Genomic DNA, 8,859 nt, shown 5'->3' with positions numbered 1-8,859 from the left:
AATCAGGCCATATTTGAAATATACTTGATCTTGAATGAAGTATCTTTTGTTTATTGTTCGTGTCTCCGTTTGAAGTGTATGTAAATATTCTCAAATTATTTAGGTGGTATTTAGATACATGAGGTAGTAATAATATACAGGGTTATTTTTAAGGGTTTAAAAGTTATTAAACTTGAATTCAATGTTAAATTTCTATATTGGAAACAACGTTAATTCGTTTGAAGTTGAAATATGTTCATTAAGCTTCATTTAGAACCTCGCAATTAGTGGAATAAATGAGTGGTTTCAATTAGTGATGGAAAAAAACGATTAATTTCAACAATCGAGTACTCGAGTTTCAAGCGATTGCAATAACCGAGTGATCGCTCGAGCGAAATATCACTCGTATTTAAAAATACGGTTTTTCACCCGTCGCTTGTTTAAGTACTCTCGTTAACACCAAGCGCCAAGCAGTAAGTTGCGTGCGCAGTGATGAATTGCAAGCGGCGAGCGATTCGCTTGATCGCTTGACTTAGTTTATTTTAAAGCATTGTCGATGTAGGTCGTAAAAAGTTGTCCCTCAGATACGCAACGGATAAATATAAATATAAATACGGCGTTGTATAAATTTGCTACCTGCAATGTATGTAGAAAATTCGCTCGGCTTTTTATCGAGTATGTCACATTAAAATCGGATTTCAATTTATTTCATTCTAGGATCATTTGCGTTCGTCGCTTGGTATTCATCACTTGCATCGCTTATTAACGAGCGATGTCGGTTATTTCAATAATCGAGTACTCGAGCAAATTTTCGCTCGAGTTATCCCATCACTAGTTTCAATTAGAGTAGAAGTTTGTTCCTTTAATTTCAATGTAAGCCTCCAGAACGTCAGAATTAGTGATAGATATTGTCAATTAGTAGAAAAAGTTATCAAACTTTTGACTTTTCCACTAATTATACTTTAAAATTTGCGAGAAATGTCATTTAGGCCTTTGATTTGGTTGTAAAAAAAATCTTCCCTCAAGAGAAATTTATTGTAGTTAGAAATCAAAAGTTGATTGTTTTATAAGCTAAATATTAGGCTTTCTCTATGGACATGGATACAACCAAAGAATTTCTTTGATACAACTGACTAACGCAAGCTGTTGCTAGGATATTGGATTAATTTTTTGTGTTTTTTAAATATTGTGAATGATTGTAAACTAAAAAGTATTAAGCGTAATTGAAACCACTCATTTATTCCACTAATTGCGAGGTTCTGAATGAAGCCTTACTTATTTAGAGCAAAATAAAACACTAATTCACCAAAATGCTTTAGTTTTAAGTACCGGACGCGCGTTTCGCTAACCATGTAAGCATCATCAGGAGATGATTAATACTGACAGTTTTATCAGTTTTTATCATCTGCTGATGATGCTAACATAGTTAGCGAAACGTGCGCCCAGTGTTTAAAAGTAAGGTGTTTTGGTGTATTTTGGTGAATTAGTGTTTTATTTTGCCGTTGTAACACCAAAGGGTCCAATCCCCACTGTAAACCTCTACAAAGTTCGAAGCTAAGGTTCGAAAGTTCTACAAAAATTCTTCATTATTCTTTGTAGTTCTACAAAACTACTTCTTATTCTTTGTAGTTCTACAAAAATACATAACACATTGCTGATTTTGTTAGTCTCTGGGTATTAGGTCACGAGACTCGTAAGGAAATAAAAAGGAAGACAAGGAAGATGGAAAAATGAAGAGGAAAATGATATGACCAGACAATGCTATTTATCTGATTAGAATTCTACTATGGTACTGCAAAAGCAAGTACAAAAGTGGACACAAAACAGTGAGTGCTCTGCAAATCTCTAGAATGGTCGAAAATTCACTAGGTCAGATGGTAGACAAAACAGTTTATAGAAAAAAAAATTACAGCATACCATAATAAAAATTTTAGTGGGTTTGCTGACAAAGTATTGTAAGCCTAATAAGAATTTAAAGCTGATTGGATTAACAGATCCGGATGTCTGCAGATTCTGTTAATATGCTGAAAAAAAACAGCAGACCACATTTAATTTAATATCATACAGTTTATTCTTTATTGAGGCTAATTTGAAAATTCATAAAAACTAAGAGAAGTTTAAGTATTTTTAATATACAGGTCGTCCCAGAAATAAGTGCAAGTATTTTAAGGTGTGGTAGATCTCGATAAAAGAAACATATTTTTTCTTTATCGTTTTTCAAATAAGTCCAAAATAGCGTATTTTACTTTGAAAATTTCCAAAAAAATGATTTTTTGCTAAAATTTTGAGAACCACTGGATCTTTTCGGGATTTTCTTTCTTGTAAATTTAATCTAATACCTATGTTACCATATTATCAAGAAATTATGTTTTTAACTAAAAACTAAAAAAAAAATCCAAAACATTTTTTCTAAAAATTTCGAATTTTCAAAATTTTGTTTTCTCATAAACCTCATAAGCGTATTTCTGGGGTTGAACTACATATACTACCAGTTAAATACTTGCACTTACTTCTGGGGCACCCTGTATAATAAATACGTTCAGATGCAGGAAACGCAACGGAAAATATCTTCGTCAAGTTTAAAGTGCTATATTTTTTATTCTTAGCCCAATTTTCATGAATTTTTAGCAAACTGTATATAAATATATCAACTTTAATTCGTAAACTCATTCAGATTTGGATAAACATTAGCATTTGACTGATTAACCCGGTATAATTGAAGAGTTATTTTTTTTATCCTATCTTCAAAACACCCTGTGCATAATTTCGTGAGTAACTTTTTCTAAAACATTATTTTTCGATTAGAACTATGACTCCTGAGCATTTTATTTTTTGACTCATATCAACACATGCCTTGCATAATTTTTAGGAGCGAAATGAACTTGCTACCAACAATTTGCAATTTTTTCAACTATATCATTACTTTAGGATGTTATTTTTTAATATCACGAGGTGGCTTTGATGGCTATTGTCGTAATAATAATACGATACAGACTTGATTTTAATAAATATTAGTAAAAACTAACAGAACTAAGGATATAAAAAAACTGTAATAACCAAGTGTACAAACAAACAAAAAGTTTGTAAAAAATACTTTGATTTACCTTCCCCGGTTGCTATAACTGTCTTTAGACGTTGTCGATTCATACTGTCAATTGTCAATGAAGCTGCAAATATATTATGTTAAGTTTTCCCATTCTTCTTCAAGGACCAGGAGAATATTCATAGTTTCGGCCATTTTCAACAAGATCAATGACTTTTGCACAATCTTCGATATTAAGAACCATATTCAGTCATATAGGTACACAACAATAGTTACCAAAGCCACCACGTCATATAAAAAATAACATCAAAAAGATAATTAAAATGTTTGTGGCAAGTCCATTTCGCTCTTAAAAGTCATCCAAGGCCTGTGTTGCCATGAGTTAAAAAACAAAATATTCTAGAGACATGGTTCTGACCGAAAAATAACATTTTAGGAACATTTTCCCACGCAATTATTGCACAGAATACAAGGCATGATATGGCGCAGGTCACTACGTCACAGGTGATAACGGTGACCATTGGTCGGCAAGCTCCGCGCGTCAATTTCAAATCGTGAAACTGATGACATAATAAATGTGAAAATTACTTTTTAAACGTCAAGCTCAATAATTTGGCATAACTTTTGAGGTTATGTCCTAATTCTTCCCAATGACTAAAGAATATAAGGACCTTTGAATAAGAAGACTAAGGAAGGAGCATATCAAAAATCTTAGGTACACCGCGATGGGCCTCAAATATGGCCGACTTAAATTCCGGTTTATCGGTGTCGTTCTAATTTTATTTAAAAAATGTAAAACTATGATGTAGGGTCGACGTGGGGTAGGCTCAATAATTTGTTGTTTTATTTTACTTTGTGAATAAATGTTGGTAGTTATTAAAATTGTTATAAAAATATATAATTCTAATAAAAATAGATAAGTTATAATAAGTATTTATTAACACAAACATCCGATACGCTACTGAAGCAGGTAAGTCAAATTAACGTATCTAAATTCTTTGACATCTAATCTTTGACAAGTAATAAATAAAAGCTAAAAATGCAAGAAAAATATATAATTTAGTTAATTTAAGTGAATTTCATGGCTGGGAAACTTAAATGGAAATGACAGTTCATTAAAAATAGTTTTTCCTCCAAGATGCAGAGACGCAAAATATTAAAACTGTCAATATTAACAATGCAAATGTCAATATCTGACAATAATAAAATTTGATTTTTAACTGTCACTCAGAGACGCTTTTGTTGTGATTTTACGGTTTGATTTCGTTTTGATTTGTCGAATTATTGTAAAATTAAATTCCTTCAGATTTTTTGCCAGTATTCTGTTTTAGACAATGTTTTTTAAAAATGGTGGGACAATTTGTGTTTTGTAATAACTTTTAATTATTTTTTATCATGGAGTTTAATTGTTGTACTCCTGGTTTCCGAAGGATACAATGGTAAGTAAATTAAACATATCTACTTACAGTTATAGATTTTTTAAATTAGTACTGCTAATAAATGCTACTTGCAGAGCAGTTATTTAAATTTTTTTACGGTGCATGTAAGGAATTAAGGACGCGCGTTTTATATTAGCATGATCAGCAGATGATTACATCTGATTTAATTTGTTTTTATTATTTCAGGTCCCAAACAGAAACAAACTGGGAATCTTGCCTACACCAAAATTATATACCTAGCCGTTTCCAATTCACTTCAAAGGGAGGAAAATTATGTAAAACTGCCTGCTATTTGCTGAAAACCGCCAAAGATTAAATTATAACTGTAACAACTTAATTATTTCTAGTATTTTTAATATATTTTTTAATTAATATCCGACATATAAGAACACTTTGTATGCTTTTAATTCAGTTGATTTATCGTTTATAATATGTTCGACCTAATTAAAAGCACACAAAGTGTTCTTACATGTATGTCTAAATTTATTTTAAATTAACTAAAACAACCCTCCTTCCCCGCACCCCTCTCTTCAAATAGTATTTCTTCCTCCATCTACCAGAGGCGCCCTTGTATAATAAAATTGAAATGTATTATAAGTTGCCTATCTATTTAATAGTATAAGTCTTTTATCTATGGTGAATTTCATAAATGATCGGTTTACTACACGTATGTATATTATATAGTCACTTACTAGCGAAAAGTTGTTCCATTATTTCACTCAATTTTTGCCGAGATCTACCGCACGCTACACAACCAACTATTTTAGAGTCTTTTTCGATAAATCGCGATAGTGTCACTGTTAATTTAAGTTCTGCCACAATTTCCATCTAGATTTACTACCTTTATACAACTATCAGTAGTAGAATAAATAATAAATAACATAAAATAAGCTCCGTAAAGACTGACAAATCCACAAAATTTCAAATCAAATTCAAATGTGTCAAATGAATCGTCAAACAGAACTGTCAAGGATCCCCACCCTAGAGAGCTTTTATGGTGGCTTTTCCGCCCACCATGCATGAATACATGGATAGCATTATGCTCCTTCCTTAGTCTTCTTATTCAAAGATAAGGACATGTAACGCCCATATACGGGGTGCAGCAGAATTTGTGACATGACACGCCATTTTTTTGATGGCAACGAATGAGTCATCAGCTGGTCATCAGCTGGTTATCAGCGACAATTTTAGAGATTTTTAATAGTTTGTGTGTAGTGAAGTTTGTATAAACTTGATTACAATGGTGATTAGTTGTTCAGCTATCAAGTGCAAAAGCCGCATCGATAAGAAATAAAAAGCTGGAGTTACGTTTCATAGGTAAAATAAACAGTCCACTCCACTTTTTTAGCGTTTTCTGAGTTTTCTTATTGAATTCCATAATTATTTTTCTGATATTATATACTTGATGTGTGCTATACGTCGATACTAGTTTTGTACCTTTTGTTAACATTTTAATACGTTTTTTTCGTAATTAATTAGTATGATACCATCGTATACACCATAGGCGTAATCAAAACAATTATCAAAAAATATAAATATCTCTTCAAACAGCTAAGTTAAGAAAAATATGTGCCACGGCACTGTTTTGTAACATCGTAACAATTTGCTGAGGGGTGTTATTTGTCCTTGAATTCTTTAGTCATTGATTCTTCCCTATTTTAGGCCTTTTTTCATTAGTGGCAATTGAACAATGGATATTTTTTTGTATGGCGTATGACGTCACAGGTGATATGCACAAACTGAACGAAATTGGAGCCGCTATGGATCATACCTTGTTTTCTTCGTATCATGCCATTTATAGGTTAGATAATTTCTCCGTAATTCTCTCACGAATAATTTCAGCCGTCTAAAGGATATAGCATTAGTCTCTGAAGCCCAGTTTATGTGCTGGGTCATCGCCAAAATCCAATTAAACCTCCAACAATAACTTGGCCGAGATATCGCCCTAAGTGTACCTAGAAAATTGTGCCGACCGGATTCGTGGCATCACGCAATCGTTGCAGTCCGGAGTCCGGAGTTGGTCTGGAAATGCAGCGCGGACTCCGGTGGGGTCAATGTGTCAAAGACCCCGTTTTAATGTCTGTAGGCAGACCGATACCGACACGCATCGCACACAATCCAGCCAAGGAATCGTTACAGGCATTAAATAGCCTCATTCATTCCGCCAAAAGCAGCCGTCTAGCTAGTAGTAGAGCATTTCGCATGAAAATATTTAATGAGGCTGTTACGTTTTTCGTCGGTGCCGTGTGGATAGAAAGTCACAATTTATTTAACGCTAAATATCAAACAATAACGATTAAAAAAAACTTAAAGAACTATTTATAACTTATTTATAATTTATCTAACTATTTATCTAACAGGAATTTATTTTGAATATAGATAGGCGATCGTAACTGTACGCGTCGACCGGTTGTTTATCTCTATCTTCCTCAGGCCTCAGGTGTCTGCTTATATATGAGAGCAACAGACAATCCAGATTTGTCCCGTCAATTCTTAGCCGTTCTAGAAGGTCGGCGTCGTCGGCGTATGAGTCATAGCCGAGTGGCCAAGCCTAAGGCCGAGTTCACACGGTACGGGTTGGCAACACTGCCCCCTTCTTAATTACATGCTCGTCCCGAGATGTACATGGTGAATGAAGGTATTTGCAAAGCAGGCCCCTGGTACATTGAGAAGTCTGGTAGAAAAAGCAGTCTACAGTTTTCTCGCCCGATCTCAGGTTTGGGTGATAGCAGCAAACGAGGATCTCGATTCCCGTAAATCTAAACAAGACTTCAATCATGTTCCGGATTGCACGCCAACTCAAACCATCCAGTCCACACGCCAGCTTCGGAATATCTAATCGTGTAATGTTATTGTTCAGCAGGGCTTCTCTCAGTTCAATTAGGGTCTTCCATAGATTGAGATAAGTCGGCTTACTCGGGGACCATTCCTTGGTGACCAGGTAGAAGATGTGTCTTGCTTGACGGTTATTGTCGGTTAGCCTCAAGACGCTTCCAACCTCTGGATCTTGTCGGCGTAGTTCTCCGACACGCCCAAACTTCTCATTGAATGTCGCAGCGATTCCTCTGGACAAATCTCGGGCCACACAGTGAGCGAGCGAATAATCAGGAGGCACGGAAAAGGGGTTTCGTTGTTCTTCTTTGGTTACACCATAGCGAGGCTTCTCACTGCTGTTGTATCGTTCCATGAAATCATCAAAGGACATCTCCGAATCAGGGGGATCAAGGCTACAGGTTCTCACGGTCCCAGCACGATCTTCTATTTCGCCTTGGTAGGGGCTCAAACGGTTGAAATGAACTATCCTCGGTTTTCTTCTTGGTAATTTTCTGATACGGTATACGACGTCATTAATCCTATCCATGACTTCGTATGGGCCTTCCCACGAGGATTGTAGCTTAGGAGATAATCCACGACGTCTCTGCGGGTTTTACAGCTACACCAAATTCTCTGGTTGGTATCCCCCATCCTCAGCTTGAATGTCGTAGTGCTCCTTCATTCGGTCACTAGCGCTTTGAATATTTAGGCGGACTCGCTGATGGATGTCGTCCATCCTTTGACGTAGTTTGTGGACATAATCTTCTCCAGCGACATCTTCTCCCGGTCGGCAACCAAACTTCAGATCACAATGTAGTACATAACGATGCTAGCTGGAGTTTGCCCTGTGGATTCTTGGACGGATGAGCGGTAGGCCAACAGGAACAGGTGAAGGAATTTGTCCCAGTCTCTTTGGTGGTCAGAGACTACTTTGGCCAAATAACGGTTGATGGTTCTGTTCATGCGTTCAACCATCCCATCGGATTGTGGATGTAGAGCTGTCGTCCTGGTCTTGCGGATGTTACAGACGCCTTGGAACAGATTGGACTCGAAGTTTCTTCCCTGATCGGAATGAAGCTCCATGGGAACACCAAACCTGCAGATCCATTCTTTAACAAGGGTATCGGCAATGGTGGACGCTTCTTGATTTGACAACGCGTAGGCCTCGACCCATTTGCTGAAGTAATTCATTACTACCACAATGTATTTGTTGCCATCGTTCGTCTCTGGGAAAGGACCAGCCACGTCGATCGCTATTCGTTCGAAGGAACTGCCTACATTGTACTGGCCCATTGGGGCTTTACCGCGCTTTTGTGGCCCATTGATGGCGGCGCAAACGTCATATTTCTTGCACCAGGCCCTCACATCTTCTTTGCAGTTCACCCAATAGAACCGTTCACGCAGCTTGCCAAGTGTCTTAGTAACACCAAGATGTCCACCGCTGGTTTTATTGTAAACTTCCTCCAAGACTTCTGGGATCCTCTTCTTTGGAATGACGATCTGTCTTCTTTCTTCTTGTCCCTGTGGTCTCTCGATCACACGACAAAGTAATCCGTTATCTATTATATATCGTATTTTTATCAG

Source organism: Sitophilus oryzae, unplaced genomic scaffold, assembly GCF_002938485.1.
Source record: "Sitophilus oryzae breed Bouriz unplaced genomic scaffold, Soryzae_2.0 scaffold_1297_pilon_pilon, whole genome shotgun sequence".
Classification (NCBI taxonomy): domain Eukaryota; kingdom Metazoa; phylum Arthropoda; class Insecta; order Coleoptera; family Curculionidae; genus Sitophilus; species Sitophilus oryzae.
The sequence above is the reverse complement of the archived record's forward strand: the minus strand, read 5'-3'. Positions refer to the sequence as shown.